General features: G+C 41.5%; 1 pseudogene; it reads right to left on the reverse strand.

Moving 5' to 3' along the window:
• Positions 1 to 2,204: 2,204 nt before the first annotated feature.
• On the reverse strand, positions 2,205 to 6,376 carry LOC112407826 (ubiquitin-40S ribosomal protein S27a pseudogene; annotated as a pseudogene).
• Between the last annotated feature and the right edge of the window lie 10,918 nt (positions 6,377 to 17,294).

Raw genomic sequence — 17,294 nt, forward strand, 5'->3', positions numbered from 1 at the left:
AGACCCCCAAACCCAGGGAGGGCACCCCCCCCCCCAAAAAAAAAAAAAAAAAAAACTACAAGGATATATTGTACAATACAGGGAATATAGCCAATACTTTATAATAACTATAAATGGAGCATAATTTTTAAAATTGTGAATTACTCTACTATATACCTGTAACATATAATATTGTACATCAACTATACTTCAATAAAAAATTAAATTAAAAAATTAAAATATTGGCTATATATATATATTTAAAAGCCTGCTTTTACTAGAATGGTAAATTGTACTTTCTAGTTTACACAGCACATTCACAGGCATTACCTTATTTGAGTCTCTTGATGAACCTTGATTTAGGTAGGGTTTGTGCCCGTATATCTATTATGGAGATGAGGAAATAATCTCAGTGGTTGAAACTCACTTCAGGTCCCATGTCTAGTAGGTGTCTTAGCCAAAAATTGAACCTTTGTAACTGACTTCTGTGCAGGGTTCCTTTTATTGTACTCTGATGCCACCATCAACCACGTGCTTTGTGAATAGTCCTCCAGAACCACTTTGGTGAGGAAGTTGCTTCTGATCTTCTAAGAACACTTGATTGCAGGTCCTGTTGGAGCCATCATGCCATCAGGTTCCAATGATCCCAATTCCAGCTTTAATCTCATTGCAAAGCAAATCATTTCTTCAATATTTATCGTGTTTCACATTATCACTTCCACTTTTACTGTCTCCTATCTGCTTAGTACTTCTATCTTATTTCATGCTTCCCCTCCCTATGGGAGACATTAAAGCAGAGTAGTTAAAAGCATTGACTTTGGAGTCAGGTGGGACACCAATTTTATAAGATTATCCTGGTTTTGTCACTTATTAACTTTTGAACTTGTACAAATTACTTAACCTAATGGGGCTCAATTTCCTTATACAGGCAGACCTCGTTTTATTGTGCTTCACTTTACTGCACTTTGCAGATACCTTTTTTTTTTTTTTAACAAGTTGAGGGTTTGTGGCAGCCCTGTGTCCAGGAAGTCTGTTGGCGCCGTCTTTCCAATGGCATTTGCTCACTTCATGTCCCTGTCACATTTTGGTAATCCTTGCAGTATTTCAAACTTTTTCATTATTATTATATTTGTTATGGTGATGTGTGATTAGTGATCTGTGATGTTAGTGTTGTCATTGTTTTAGGGCCACAAACTGTGCCCATATAAGACAGGGAAGTTAATCGATAAATGTTGTGTGTGTTCTGAGTGCTCCACCCACTGGCCATTTCCTCGACTCTCTCCCTCCCCTCAGGCCTCCCTATTCCCTGAGACACAACGGTATTGAAATTAGGCCAATAGGTAATCCTACAATTACCTCTAAGTGTGAAAGGAAGAGTCACACATTTCTCAGTTTAAATCAAAAGCCAGAAATGATTAAGCTTAGTGAAGAAGGTATGTTAAAATCCAAGACTGGCCACAAGCTAGGCCTCTTGCACCAAACAGTTAACCAAGTTGCAAATGCAAAGGAGAAGTTCTTGAAGGAAAATAAAAGTGCTACTCCAGTGAACACACAAAAGATAAGAAAGTGAAACAGCCTTATTGCTGATCTGGAGAAAGTTTTAATGGTCTGGATAAAAGGTCAAAGCAGCCACAACATTCCTTTAATCCACAGCCTAATCTAGAGCAAGGCCCTAACTCTTCAATTCTGTGAAGGTTGAGAGAGGTGAACAAGCTGCAGAAGAAAAGTTTGAAGCTAGCAGAGTTTGGCTCACGAGGTTTAAGCAAAGAAGCCTTATATATAACATAAAAGTGCAAGGTGAAGCAGCAAGTGCTGATATAGAAAAAGCTGCAGCAAGTTATCCAGAAGATCTAGCTAAGATCATTCATGAAGGCGGCTATACTACACAACAGATTTTCAATGGAGACGAAACAGCCTTCTATTGGAAGAAGATGCCATGTAGGACTTTCATAGCTAGATAGGAGAAGTCAATGCCTAGTTTCAAAGCTTCAAAGGACAGGCTGACTTTCCTGTTAGGGGTCAGTGTAGCTGGTGACTTTCAGTTGAAGCCAATGTTCAATTACCATTCTGAAACTCCTAGGGCCCTTAAGAATTATGCTAAATCTACCCTCCTTGTGCTCTATAAATGGAACAACAAAGCCTGGATGACAGCACATCTGTTGACAACATGGTTTACTAAATATTTTATTTCCATTAGTTCATGTCTTTTATTAACCAATATACAGTTACTTGTGTTCTGGTTTGTTGAAACAATCGGTCAGACAACATTTGCCACAGTAATGTCTGTCAATTGGTTGGCCATAAAAACTCCAGCACCATATTCATCTGAAGGGCGCTCCCGACGAAGGCGACTGATTTTGCCATTCTCATCCACCTTATAGTATTTCAGGACAGCCAGCTTAGCCTTCTTTCTCTTATGCTTGTTCTTCTTGGGGGTGGTGTAAGACTTCTTCCTCTTCTTAGCACCACCACGAAGTCTCAACACAACATGAAGAGTGGACTCCTCTTGAATGTTGTAGTCAAGCAAAGTACGTCCATCTTCCAGTTGCTTGCCAGCAAAGATGAGTCTTAGCTGGTCAGGGGAAATTCCTTCCTTGTCCTGGATCTTAGCCTTTACATTTTCTGTTGTATCCAAGGGTTCGACCTCGAGAGTGATGGTCTTCCTGTCAGGGTCTTCACGAAAATCTGCAAACTGACGGCGGTGCCACTGCAGATGGCGGATCCAAAAGAAAGGGTGCCGCACCGGCCCACAGGCTACTAAATATTTTAAGCCCACTTACTGCTCTGAAAAAAAGAATCATTTCAAAACATTACTGCTCACTGACAAAGCACCTGGTCACCCAAGAGCTGTGATGGAGATGTACAAGGAGATTCATGTTGTTTTCCTGCCTGCTAACACAACATCCGTTCTGCAGCCCATGGATCAAGGGCATTTCAACATTCAAGTTTTACTATTTAAGGAATACATTTCCTAAGGCTATAGCTGCCCATAGATAGTGATTCTCTGATGGATCTGGGCAAAGTAAATTGAAAACCTTCTGGAAAGGAAGGGATCACATCTGTGATTCATGTGAAGGGGTCAAAATATCAACAATCACAGGTGTGTGGAAGAAGTTGATTCCAACCCTCATGGATGACTCTGTGGGGTTCAAGACCTCAGTGGAGGAAGTTATTGCATTTGTGGTGGAAATAGCAAGAGAACTAGAATTAGAAGTGGAGCGTGAAGATGTGACTGGATTGCTGCAATCTCATGATAAAACCTTAATGGATGAGGAGTTGCTTCTTATGGGTGAGCAAAGAAAGTGGCTTGAGATGGAACCTACTTCTGGTGAAGATGCTGTGAAGATTGTTGAAATGACAACAAAGATTTAGAATATGACATCAACTTAGTTGATAAAGCAGCAGGGTTTGAGAGGATTGACTCCAATTTTGAAAGAAGTTCTACTGTGGGTCAAATGCTATCAGACAGCATTGCATGCTACAGAGAAATCGTTTGTGAAGGGAAGAGTCAATCAATGCAGCAAACTTCATTGTTGTCTTATTTTAAGAAAGTGCCACGACCACCCCAGCCTTCGGCAACCATCACCCTGATCAGTCAGCAGCCACCAGCATCGAGGCAAAAAGATTACAACTCTCTGAAGGCTTAGATTATGGTTAGCATTTTTTAGCAATAAAGTATTTTTAAATTAAGGTACAAACATCATTTTTTTTAGACAGAGAGATATTGCACACTTAGTAGACTACAGTACAGTGTAAACATAACTTTTATATGCACTGAGAAACCAAAGAATTCACATGACTTGCTTTATCACCATATTCGCTTTATGGCAGTGGTCTAGAACCAAACTTGCAATATCTCTGAGGCAAGCCTATGTGTAGCATAGAGAGAGGAACCAAATCCCCTTCAAATGTTGTAATATTTGAATGTAAGGTGTCAGTCTAATTCATCATCCGAATAATCAGAGGGCCACATGTGCACATGGGATTGCTGTGGGCAGCCAGGACCTAGGGCGCCCTTCCTAAACGACACGTGCGTGGAGTGGGACCAGCACACTGTCTGGGTCATAGCAAGGGCTTCACACATGCTGTTCTCTCGGACTCAGACACTCCTCTTCCCACTCTTCCCTGGCCGGCTTCTCCTCATTCTTCAGGTCACAGTTTAAATGCCACCTCTTCATAGATGCCATCCCTCACTATCCTGTCCAGGACATCCTTTTCTTTTCTTTCATAAAACTTATTGCAGGCATGAATGAAATAATGCCATTTGCAGCAACATGGATGGACCTGGAGATTATCATACTAAGTGAAGTCAGTCAGACAGAGAAAGACAAATATCATGTGATATCGCTTATATGCGGAATCTTAAAAGAAAATGATACAAATGAACTTACAAAACAGACTCAGAGACTTACAGAGCAAACTTAAGGTTATGGCGGTGGGGAGGGCAGGGTGCAGGGGGAGGGATAGATTGGGAGTTTGGGATTGACATGTACACACTGCTATATTTAAAATAGATAACCGACAAGGACCTACTGTAAAAAAAAAAAACAAAAAACAAAGGAAACTTATTGCAGGCATGTATTTGTGTACTTGTTGGTTGCCTCTTTCTCTTTTCTGCTGGAAGCTCCATTTCGGCAGAGACCATATCTGTTTCATCCCCCAGTGTATTCCCAGAGGCTTGCTTACTTCTCGGTAGGCATTCAAATAGTTTATAGAATGAATAAATGAATGTATGAATATTCATTCCTTTTCCCTGTACTAGAGGTTCTCAATTAGGATGGTTTTGCCCCCTAGGGAACATTTGGCGATGTCTGGAGACATTTTTGGATATCACAGTTGGAGTGAGGTTACTACTAGCATGTAATGGGTAGAGTCCAGGGATGCTGCTAAACATTCTACAGTGCACGGGGCAGCCCCCTGCAATGAAGAATTACCCAACCCCAATGTCAGTAGTGATGAGGTCTAGGAATCCTGCCCTATACCCAATGATGGAAGAAATTTCGTTACCCTGAGTGGGTGCCAAGATAATGGCTGTACTGAAAAAGCTTCGTGTTTTAATCTTAAGGATGCATATCATTAAAACGGTGAAAGAGACCAGCTAGACTCATTCTGTATCTCAAGAAGTAAGCAGTAGATGACACTAGAAGATATCCTAATTTACTCTTAAAGTCCTTTGTAGGTGAGTCTTCTTATTTGTGTACAATTTATCGTGGTTAATTTCATCCTCTTTCTACACATACTTATTTTTGTACTAAACTAGATGTATGAAAATTATATAGCAGTGTTAGACATACAGTCTGGCCTGATATGTGCAAGGTCCTCTAATGTGTACGGAGTTAAGTCCCTCACAGGCTTTGTCCTCAGTAAGCTTACACTCCTTGACTAATCCCACATGAATATCTCATTCTGGCAGCCTCAGACCATCACTTGGAGTAGTTTATCATTATTCAGGAGTTCCTGGGTCCTGAGTAGGTACGTCACTAGAGGAGCGTGATGCATGGCCTTGTTATGCGTGTATGAGGACAGAATCCTGTTTGGCCTTCAGCCATCTAGAGTTTAAGCCCACAGAATGGAAAACCCACATTCTTACAACGTTGTAGTAAACAGTGAATCTGTGTTTCAGTTCAGTTAAAGCCCAAAGGATCACAGGGAACATTTCAAATGTTGTGGGTGATTTTTGCTGTGGGAAATGTAGCAGACCATTTCTGCAACTTGCATTTGTCAGGCGCTACTTGTCTATCAGGCACTGTGATAAGCAGTGGGGAGAAGAAGAGTGAAACACAGTCCTGCACAGGAGAGAGAGGAGCTCGGGATGTTCCCTGTCTCAGCAGACTGCGTCTTCATTCACCCGGTTGCCCAGGCTGCAAAACTTGGGATCATTCTTTTTTGTTTTTTAAAGTATTTTTTTAATAAATTTATTTATTTTATTTTTGGCTGCGTTGGGTCTTCGTTGCTGTGCACAGGCTTTCTCTAGTTGGGGCGAGCGGGGGCTGCTCTTCATTGCGGTGCACGGGCTTCTCACTGCAGTGGCTTATCTTGTTGTGGAGCACAGGTTCTAGGCGCGCGGGCTTCAGTAGTTGTGGCTTGTGGGCTCTAGAGCGCAGGCTCAGTAGTTGTGGCGCGCGGGCTTATTTGCTCCGCGGCGTGTGGGATCTTCCCGGGCCAGGGCTCGAACCCGTGTCCCCTGCATTGGCAGGCGGATTCTTATCCACTGAGCCACCAGGGAAGCCCTGGATCATTCTTGACTCCTTGTTCTCACCCCTGTATACAGTCCATCAGCAAACTGTGTTGACTCCATCTCAGACATGTCCACTTCCTCCACAGCCCCCTCTACCAAACCAGGTAAACCATCGTTAGCTCTCTCCTGGACTGTTACAATCGTCTGATAACTGGTCATGTTTCTTCCACGCTCTGAATTTTGATTTATGTACTTCAGGAGAGTGTGGCTCTTATAAAATAGAAGTCAGACTTGCCATTCCTCTACTATCTTCCCATTGCCAGTAGAATAAAATCTAAACTTAGATGGTCAAGCTTATGCCAGTCTCTCTGACCACCTCTCCTCCTGCTTCTACTGTCCCCTCTACTAAAGCCCTAATATACCAGTTTCATACCAACTGACCTCATCAACTGATACTAGCTTAGCACACTTGGGAGCAGTTCAGTTAGACGTTGGCTTCACCCTCAAAATGTTGAGCATCTGTGGGGGAGATAGATCAGGTTAACATAGCCATGAGATGTACTGGGTCAGTACATGGTTTCTGATGATATGGGGAGGACTTTCTGGAGGAAAAAATCAAGCTCTGTCTTGGAAAATAAAAGAGGCTACGACAAAGCGGATTTGAGAATAGAAGGGGAAATTAACTTGAATATGAACAGAAGTAAAAGAAAGGGTGACAAATGCAGATTTCATGGCTGCAACCTAGAGATGTACCAAGGCGAGGGTGGCATTTTTCAATATGTGCATAGCTGTTTCTTTCCAGCAAAATAAAGGAAAAATTGCCTAAAATCTGTCTACTGTGTACCTTATATTAGGCATCATTCTAGTTACTTTATGTACATTGTCTCATTTGATTCTTGTGACACTGATATGGCATTGGTGGCATAATCCCTTTTGAAAGCACAGGAAGCTAAGGCAAAAGAGGTTACATTACATGCCAAGTATTAAGAGTGGCAGAAGCGATATTTGAATCTAAGTCTCTCTGCTTCCAAACTCCATTGTTTTCCACGAAGACACACTTATCTCCCTCTTATGTTGTTAAACTCTTGAAGAATAGAATTTCCCCCCAGCAACATCATCAGTCTCATGGTGAGATCTCACAGGTGACTAGGGAAATGGAAATGATTTTTCGAAGACTTCGGGTATGTTTTTGAAGCAAGTCAGGTTTACTCAAAGAAGGTCTTTGTTTTGCCTCCATGACTCTTTGGAAAATCATTTTCTACCAATACAAATGCATTTGATCTGTTAAGCCTGTTCCAAATGAATTGCTCATTTGCTTAAACATAAATTTTGTTTGGAAAACACTTGCCAGTATAGACACAGCTTCAATATGAATTATGGTGCTTAGAGTGTTCAAGATTGATCGTGGCTGGACTTGGGATTCATATCATATTTTTCTGCAGAAGAGCTTTAGGAAGTTTAGTTATGGCACCACTCGAAGTCAGCTTAGTCCATTGGGAATTTTAAGTAAGTTCTGGGCAGCCACTGAGTAGACCATACTCTGAGGCCAATGTTTTCCAAATAGCCGTAGAAAGTTGGACATGTTTACATGAGTGCCGTTCATGGACGTAAATTATAGCCAGTGGGAAGGTTCAGAGGGTAGAAAGTTGGCTCAAAGTTCTCTTTGCAGAATCTTGAAGCCAACTTAACCATCAGAGATGCATGTTTGCTTCTACTTCTTGAAAATAATACTTGAATTTTGAAAAATTTGGTTCTGGAAGGCTATCTTCTCACTTACAGTCAAATCTAGCCCAGGAATTAATTTTTTCAGACCATCAGTGAGTATTCCTGATGCCCAAAGCTCACAAAAATTGCTAAGTTTCTTTTTTGGATTCAATTATATGCTTGAATTTTGGTTTTCTTTAAGTATATTTCTCCCTACATGAAATCTTTCCTCTTTAAAAATCTTTGCCGTTCTCTGGATGTGGTGGAATAAGAGGTAGTTGATGACAGAGAGTGGCTGGGCTTAGGCCACTAGTTCAGTGTTTGTTATTTGTAGTCCTGACTTTCCTTCTCACACTATGGATGAAACTGCTTATTTCTCTAGTCGAAACGTCAAAATTTTCTATTTTAAATAAGACTTAAAGCTGCACTTCCCATGTACTGCATAAAAAGGCAGGCTTTAAGTTTGAGGAGAAGCTTGTGAAAATTAAGAATGAATATCTATTTTTCAAATTCTTTTCCTCTCTCCTTCTCCCAGAATCTTTGCTTTGGGTAAGAACAGTAAGTACCACCCCTGCAGCCTCCCTGGCTTCAAAGCTCAGTCATCATTTTATTTCTGTCTCTTCCTCAAAACCTTACCAGTTGCCAAGACTTGTAGTTCTGCATTTAAAATATTCCTCAATGGCCCTTTTCTTTCCTTTGCCACTGTGATCACTCTCTTTTATCCAAAAATCGGGGTGATGGCCTACACTCATCCTTTCTCTCCTCCCTAAAAGTGCTGTAGTTTTTCCCACTTAAACATCTCTCTGACCCTCATCGTTTCTTGCCTAAACAGTGAGAAGAGTCTCCTAGTTGGTCAGCTTGACTCTACTCTTGTCTCCATTGCCATGCTCTGTTTCCATGTCTGTCTCCCTTTTCTAGATCCTTAGCTACTTGACAATGATACTCTCCTACTCAGTGCTGTCTCTTCAGGACCTATTACGATGCCTGCCATACAGTGTAGATCATTAACATGTATTCAGCAATAAATGTTAGTGAACACCTACTCTGTGCTAAGAACTGGGACTGCAGAAGTGAATAAAGCAGACATGGTTCTGCCTTCATGCCACCTAAGATCTAGTGGAGAGAGAAAGACCAAGAACAAGTAAGAAACAAACAAAAATTAAGTTTCATTAAATGGTATGAGTTTAAAAAGCTACGGGATGAGTAGAGAATAACAAAGGAGTTCTTACTTTAGGTATGAGTCACAGAAGCCTGAAAAAGGTAGCAAGCCACATAATGAAAGGGCAAAGAGAATGGCAGACAAAAAACCAGCATGTGCAAAGGTCCTGTGGTAGAAAGAGCTTGGTCTATTTAAGAAACAGAAAGGAGATCAGTATGGCTGAAGCCTAGTGTCATGAAATGAAGCAGAATACCTAGCCCAGGGCCAGGCAGATCAGGGCCACAACCTGAATTTTCATGCAAGGGCAAAGGGCTTTAAAGATGAGGATAAGGGCATCAGATAAACATTTGGAAAAGATCAGTCTGGCTGCTATGGGAGGGGCCGGAAGGGGACAGAAAGACTAGTAGGTGCTGTTGTAGGAATCCAGGTATGAGTTATTGCATGGATAAATTGTGTCTTGTCTGGATTTCTGTAATTGCTTTCTATCTCTATGTCATCCTAATTCACTTTCCATTCCAGGTTTATTTTTCTAGTGAAGCTTTAATCGCATTTCTCTATTCTACATTTTCGAATACAGAAAAAATTCCAGTTTTAAACTCCTGAGTATGGAATTTAAGACTTCCTGTGGCATTCCTCTGTGCAGATTATCTTGCAGTTTCTTTCCTAGATCGATCCTGTGCTCAAGCCAAACTCTGTTACTCATCACTTCCCAAAGGTTCCCCTCTCTTTCCCGCCCCTATGTATTTAATCAGGTGATTCTGCTTGGAAGGCTTTCTTCCTCATTTCTTGCTATTAAGTATTTGTGCTTCTGATTGGCACTGGCTCAGGCACAGCTGTCCCGTGGTATCTGTGGGGGATTGGTGGCAGGACCCCTGTGGATACCAAACTCCACGGGTGCTCAAGTCCCTTGTATATTGATAAAATGGTGTAGGATTTGCAAGTAACCTACACACCTCCTCCTGTATACTTTAACTCATCTCTAGATTACTTATAATACTTAATATAATGTACATGCTATGTAAATAGTTCTAAATACAATGTAACTGCTACACAAATGGTTGCTGAGGTGACAAATTCAAGTTTTGTTTTCTGGAACTTTCTGGAATTAAAAAAAATATTTTCAATCCAGGGCTTCCCTGGTGATGCAGTGGTTAAGAATCCACCTGCCAGTGCAGGGGACACAGTTTCGAGCCCTGGTCTGGGAAGATCCCACATGCCGCAGAGCTACTAAGCCTGTGCACCACAACTACTGAGCCTGCGCTCTAGAGCCCGCGAGCCACAACTACTGAAGCCCACGTGCCTAGAGCCCGTGCTCTGCAACAAGAGAAGCCACCGCAATGAGAAGCCTTCACAAGGCAACAGAGTAGCCCCTGCTCGCCGCAACTAGAGAAAAGCCAGCGTGCAGCAATGAAGACCCAATGCAGCCAAAAATAAAATAAATAAATAAATTTATATAAAAAAGTATTTTCAATCCAAAGTTGGTTGAATCTGCAGATGTGGAACCCACAGATACGGAGGGCCGACTGTACTGAACTTATATGAAACCTTTTTTTATATCAGTAACCAGGAGTGCCTCCCTCATTTGAATCTCTATTTATAGCATGTTTTTCTCTTTTTCCTACCTTGCTCTGTGTTATCTTAGATTCCTGTCATTCCTTTTCTGAATTAACTAGCACCTTGAACATTGCATGAACTCAGTTAAGTTTTTTTTGAAATCAATGCATTTCTGTATATTGTAGTATCTAACAAAATAGTGTTTGAGTGTACCTGTGTGTTTAGTGCCCCATAGCTTAGTACTTACTGCATAATTTTAAGGTTATTTTTAAAAGGCAGGTTTGATTTAGAGCCTTAGATACATATTTAGTTTGAATCTTGGAACATCTGGTTCTCAGATATAACAAGCTCATGTGCATGTGTTTGCTCCAGAAAATCCCCCTACTTCCTAAGAATAGTAAGAGCTTGGCGCTTACCTCTAAATCATAATCTTTAATTAAACACTGAGATTTCAGAAGTTAACGTGTATTAGGGGATAGCAAGAAGATAGTGGCTATAATAAAGGAACTGTGCAAGGGAGGAAATTATGTTGGGGTTGGCATTAGCTTAACCAGATGTGCTGGAAAAAAGCTGAGAGCTGATTAGAATCTCAAATATCAAAGAGAAATGACGGCCATCAATAGTAAGAGGCAGGTCATCCTATGAGAGAGGCAGATGTTTATTTGCCAGAGGGTTGAATGATTCAGGAGAAATGTTCTAACATGTGGCATTTCAAGATTTACAATGTGATGGGTATTGTGGATGAAACAATAGCCTTGGCCTTAGATAGACTTAGGTTCTATCATGTGCCACTTTGATAGGAAATAATCTTCTTGAATTGCAGAATTGTTTTCAATGGGATTACAGTATGGTCAGGTATACAATCTCTAGTTCCAGGCACAAGTGGGTTCGAATCATGGTATTTCCACTTTTTAGATTGATGTCTGTTAAATTGGTTTATCTCTGTGAGCTTCAGCTTTCTTATTTGGAAAATGGCAGTGACAATACTCCTTACCACCCAGGGTTGTTGTGAAGATGAAATGAACAATTTCATGCAGAGCATTTAGTACAGAGTCTAGCATATAGTAAAGTGCTGTTGATTTCTTTCTCCCTCTTTTTTCCTTTGTAAGGAATTTAGGCAAGAGGTGATGGTGTCCTAGTCTAAGCTAGTGGCAGTGGGGAAGGCAATCATTTTTAAATTACTTACGAAGTAGAATTGGCAGGATGTAATTATTGGAAATTGGGGAGGATGGGCCGGAGAGGACAGAGCTCAGGATGATGTACAGGCTTCTCACTGAGCTAAGGAGACATTGGAAAGCAATAGTGGTGGAGACGGAGAACAGATTTTTCAGTTAGTTTTCAATGCAGCGAGTTTAAGGTGCATGTGGGTAATCCCAGTATAATGTCTAGCAGGAGGATGGCTATAAAATTCTGGAAATCAGGAGACAGAAGTGGACTGGAGATGCACAACTGATATTTACTGGCACGCAGAAGGTGTTAAGGCATGGAAGTTGATCACTTAGTGCCATAGGCTGCATTTTGTATCTCCCCCAGATTCGTATATTGAAAACTGTCTTAGCCTGTTCAGGCTCTGTAACAAAATGCCAGAGACTGGATAGCTTATAAACAACAGAAATTTATTTCTCACAGTTTTGGAGGCTGAGAAATCCAAGATCAAAGCACCAGAATGATTATGTTCTGGTGAGGGTCTACTTCCTGGTTCACAGCCAACACTTTTTCACTGTGTCCTCACATGGTGGAAGGGGATACAGATCTCTCTGGAGCCTCTTTCATAAGGCACTAATCCCATACATGAGGGTTCCACCCTCATGCCCTAAGCACCTCCCAAAGGCCCCACCTACTTATACCATCACCTTTGGGGGTTATGATTTCAACATATGAATTTGGCGGGGGACACAATCATTCAGACCATAGCAAAATCTTTGACCCGAGCAGTTCAAACCCAAGTTGTTCAAGGGTCAACTGTACATCATTTTATTTATGTAAAATCTTGGTCTTCTACATTAAAGTTTGGTTCACAAAACCTATACTTTTCTAGAATATTTGAAATCTGGAAGAGAAGGGAGCATTTAAAGCCGGATCTAGGAACCAAGGAAACAAATTATTTTGGCTCCAAAACAAACAAACAAACAGCAGGTAATGGAAGAGTTTTTAATAAAAGTGTTCTAGGAGCAAAGGGAACAAATAGGAAGGGAAATGCTGTACAGTTAAGCCAGTAGTTAAAAAAGTAAAGAAGTGTGCTTCAAAGATATATAATAATTCCCAGCTCCTAGAGACTGTCATACAGAGTGAAGGAAGTCAGAAAGAGAAAAACAAATATCATATATTAACGCCTATATGTGGAACCTAGAAAAATGGTACAGATGAACTGGTTTGCAGGGCAGAAATAGAGACACAGATGTAGAGAACAAACGTATGGACACCAAGGAGGGAAAGCGGGGGGCAGGGTGGCAGTGGTGGGATGAATTGGGAGATTGGGATTGACATGTATACACTGATGTGTATAAAATGGATAAGTAATAAGAACCTGCTGTATAAAAACTAAATAAAATAAAAATTCCCAGTTCAAGAAGTAAGAATTGAAATGCCTCCATGTGGGGCTGGGGATTCTAATGGCTGGAGGTTTCATTACTGATTGGCACAAGCTTTTCGAGATGAACTGAATGAACCTTTTTCTCCTGCATCTTCGACGGGCAAGGCTGGAAATGACCTCTGCAGAGGAACTGGAGAAGGAGTTACCAAGATAGAGTGTAGGTCATAAGGGCAGGTCCACAAGGGCGACGCAGAGCAATGTGGGAAGCAGCAAAGGCCACAGAGGACCCAACGCGGCCAAAAATAAAATAAATAAATTTATTTAAAAAATACTTTAAAAAACGAAAAAGAATGATCCCAAGTTTTGCAGCCTGGGCAACCGGGTGAATGAAGACGCAGCCTGCTGAGACAGGGAACATCCCGAGCTCCTCTCTGTCCTGTGCAGGACTGTGTTTCACTCATCTTCTTCTCCCCACTGCTTATCACAGTGCCTGATAGACAAGTAGCGCCTGACAAATGCAAGTTGCAGAAATGGTCTGCTACATTTCCCACAGCAAAAATCACCCACAACATTTGAAAATCGAGCAGAACAATGTCACCTGGCAGAGGTTAAAACTTAACAGTTTCTGGTGCCAGAGTCCCTGCATTTAGCCATTTTAAGACTTATCCCCATGTTTATGACCTGGAAACAGCTTTGCTGGTGAGGCTGGAGTGTAGAGTAGGATCGATGTCACTCGACAGGGAATCTTGTCTCAAATATTCCCTCTATCCCTCTCTAGCCCCCTCCCCCTGCTTTATTTTGCTGCATGGCAAGTATCACTGCCTGGTGAATTGTGTGTATTTGTTTATAGATCCCCTCACAAGAATAAGCTCCATTAGAGCAGGGATGTTTCCTGATTTACTCAGGGCCATATTCTTGGCATCAAGGTTGCCACTCAGTAGATACAATTTGAGTAAATGAATGAGTAAATGCCATTTGGCACCGAAGATGTCAGAGGCCAATAACTAATCGTAGGAGGTGGCTTGAGGATGGCGGCTTCTAATCTCATCTATTTACTGGGAAGGGAGAGAGCTTTCCAAGAAGAAATGGAAAAGGGCAACTTAGGATAACGTGTCTGAAGAAGGTGACCGTACCCAAGAACCTGAAAAAGAAAAATTTGGCAAATAGTTTAATCCAAATATTCCAGACTTTATCAGACCATGACTACAAAACAAGGTCTGTTAGAAATAGTGACGAGATTTGAGGGTAACTGAGTTGTGTCAGGTCAAGAATCCAGGAATGTTCCAATCTCGTTTAACCCAGAACTCCTCCTCCTTGTGAGATTCCCGAGAGACCGGCACGCAAAGGGAAACGGCAAATAGAAAAGCAAAGTGCTGCTTTATGATTATGTGGCTAGTACTGGTGAAATTCCCTCATTAGAGACATCTCTGGTCAGTTACGCTGTGGCTCAGGGCTTACGCTCATGATCTAAGGAATAGCCTTTGTGAGAGGCCAGCAATGGTTAACTTGCCCCATCGCCTCACTGAGTTACTGATGAAGTATGAATAAACTGTTTACACTTGTAAAGGAATAAGCATTCCTGTTTTTAAAAACATTTTGTGTTATCTGACCCATTAGAAGGCTAGCTCCATGAGTGTAGGGATCCTCCGTTGCTTTGTTCACAGCTCTGTCCCCATTGCCTAGAACACTGTGGCACATAGCAGGTGCTCCATGAATAGATGCCAGAAGAGTAAGCAACTTTGCATTTTCCATCCCCCAAGGAGAAATGAGAGCACTTGGGTTCTCTTGAGAAAGTAAGTGCCCATGACACAGGTCCCAGCTCTGAAAGCTTGGAGAGTCGGGCGTCCTGGCTTGCTGTGTACAAGCCTCTGTTCAGACATCTTTCAAACCCATCAAATAAATGACGGCTGTACTCTTAAAGATTGCTCTCCCTGGGGCACCAGGGCGCCTATTTAAAATCAACAAGCAGGTTACTCGTGGTGGACAGGGTTGGGAGACAGGGCTTCTAGTATATACGTAGATACAGGAAAGAGAGTGGTTATAGTTGGAGCATTTTTGTTGGTGCATATCCCATAACAGACTGACTATAGGTACGTATGCCTAGCAGTTACATGCTTGGGGGTTTGGGTCCTCGAAGGGATTTTTTTCCATATAATTTTTTTAAAAAGAGAAACACATTCTTTGTACAAAGAATCCAGTGGGAATCACGCATTAAATAGGCATAGGTTATACATTCTTTGACATATAAAATTCTTTTATCCCCAAAGTATTTTTTCTTAATGAAGAATATGGTGCTGGTTTTCTTAATTCTTTCTTTTTCTGATTCTGTGTATTAGGGATTCTGGGGGAAAAATTAAGCTTCCAGTAAAACCTGATTTAAAATGTTTAAAAATGGAAAAGCCCTGTTTACTGCATTATTAAATCTTTTCCTGCCTGATACTGGGAAACGACAGAAACAATATTCTGTTTGTTCAGATTTAGAGAGGAAAGAGGTTGAAATTCAAATACTTGCAGTTTCATATAATCTGAAGCTTCAGATTTTCTGTATGTTATGTTTCCATTGTGAGGTACATATGCTTTTAAAAATGAGGGGAGATGCAATAATAGAAGCTAATCTATACTCAGATGCTATCACTTGTCTTTCATTCATTGCTGACTTAAGATTTTGAAGCCTTCAACTTGACATAAAGACAATTATTTTTTCCTGCATTCATTTTCTCCCATGTTTGATTATGAATGGAAGCAGAATTTCCACCTCAAAATATGCCTCTGGCATAAGGATTATTTTGAGCAGATAATTTTTTAAGAAAAAGCAGACACAGGAAAAGCTCTGAAAGCTGAGTAGAAGTTACCTTTTTGTAAGAGACATTTACATTCACAAGGGAAATCTCCATTTGTAAAGGTGTCTCCCTATCTGTACCAGGAAGAGATTTGGAAGACAAGGGTGACTCTAAATCTCTAGAAACTCTTAGCAATGGAGAAGGCAGTGACCTAAATCTGCACAACCTTGTTCTCTGTGCTTTGCCTGAAAACCTCCCATAACTGGCTCCCTCCCCCCAACATCTTTCTTTGGTCTTTAGCTGGGAGCGCTATTGAAGGTGGTGGCTTGGACATTTCTGGGAGTTACTCAGTTTTCCTGGGTCTCTCCCATGTGTACAAGAGGGATCCATGCTATTAAACTTCTGTTGTTTTCCTCCTGTTACGGGGGTTTCAGCCAAGAATCTAGCAGGGTAGAAGGAAAATTATTTTTCTTCTCCTACCATTCTTTGAAACAGTTAAAAAACGCATCTTGGAAAATTGATGTCTTGTTCTTTTGTTGGTTCAGTTTTTCCCCAATTTAAATTACTTCTTTACAGGAATCTCTATGTTTAATATGTAAGGATGGTATTATTTATAACTTTTGCCTTAAATACATAAGTATGGCCCCAAGGGAACCCCATATCCCTTTGCAGATTGCACCCTGTACCACACAGCATCTCCCTCATCCCCAACCCTCTAGGGCTTCAATCACTGGCACCTGTGAGTGCTACTCGGAGGGAGTGCGGCGATTTCCTCTGGACTGATCAAATTTTGCAAAACTAAAATGAAAAATGTGTGAATGTGTTAGGACAGGAGATTGGGCCTGTTGACCCCGTGTGTTTCTGTCTTTCTCCATCTCGAGTGGGAAGAACTTTTGTTGTAGGCACGCCTTAAACCCCTTAAAATTGGATTACGAGAGGCAGTTGCTCTCGGAGTGAAATACGTTGATCTTGTAATGATCCGCTCTGTGTCGTAAAGGGCGCCACAGTTTACTCGCTGTGTCAGTTTGGGCGAGTCATTTAGTATCTCTGTGCCTCGTTGTTTTTTGTTTTTGTTTTTGTTTTGGCCGTGCAGCGTGTGGGATCTTAGTTCCCTGACCAGGGATGGAACCAGCACCCCCTGCACTGGAAGCGCGGAGTCTTAACCACTGGACTGTTAGACCCAAACGGTCTACGAGGGATTCCAACTCGCCCAAGAACCGCCAAGAGTCGAGAGCCGTTGCAACACGCAAGAGGTTTATTAGGAGCCGATGCACCGGGGTTCCCTGAACCTCACGCAGGAGGCCGATGGGGAACCCCTAAAAGCGGAATCACATACTTTTTATAGGTTTATTTACTCATAGGGCGGGTATATTCTCACAATGATTGGGTAAATGTGGTGACTTTTGA

The sequence above is a fragment of the Neophocaena asiaeorientalis genome, unplaced genomic scaffold, assembly GCF_003031525.2.
Source record: "Neophocaena asiaeorientalis asiaeorientalis breed wild unplaced genomic scaffold, Neophocaena_asiaeorientalis_V1.1 scaffold1064, whole genome shotgun sequence".
Taxonomy (NCBI): Eukaryota; Metazoa; Chordata; class Mammalia; order Artiodactyla; family Phocoenidae; genus Neophocaena; species Neophocaena asiaeorientalis.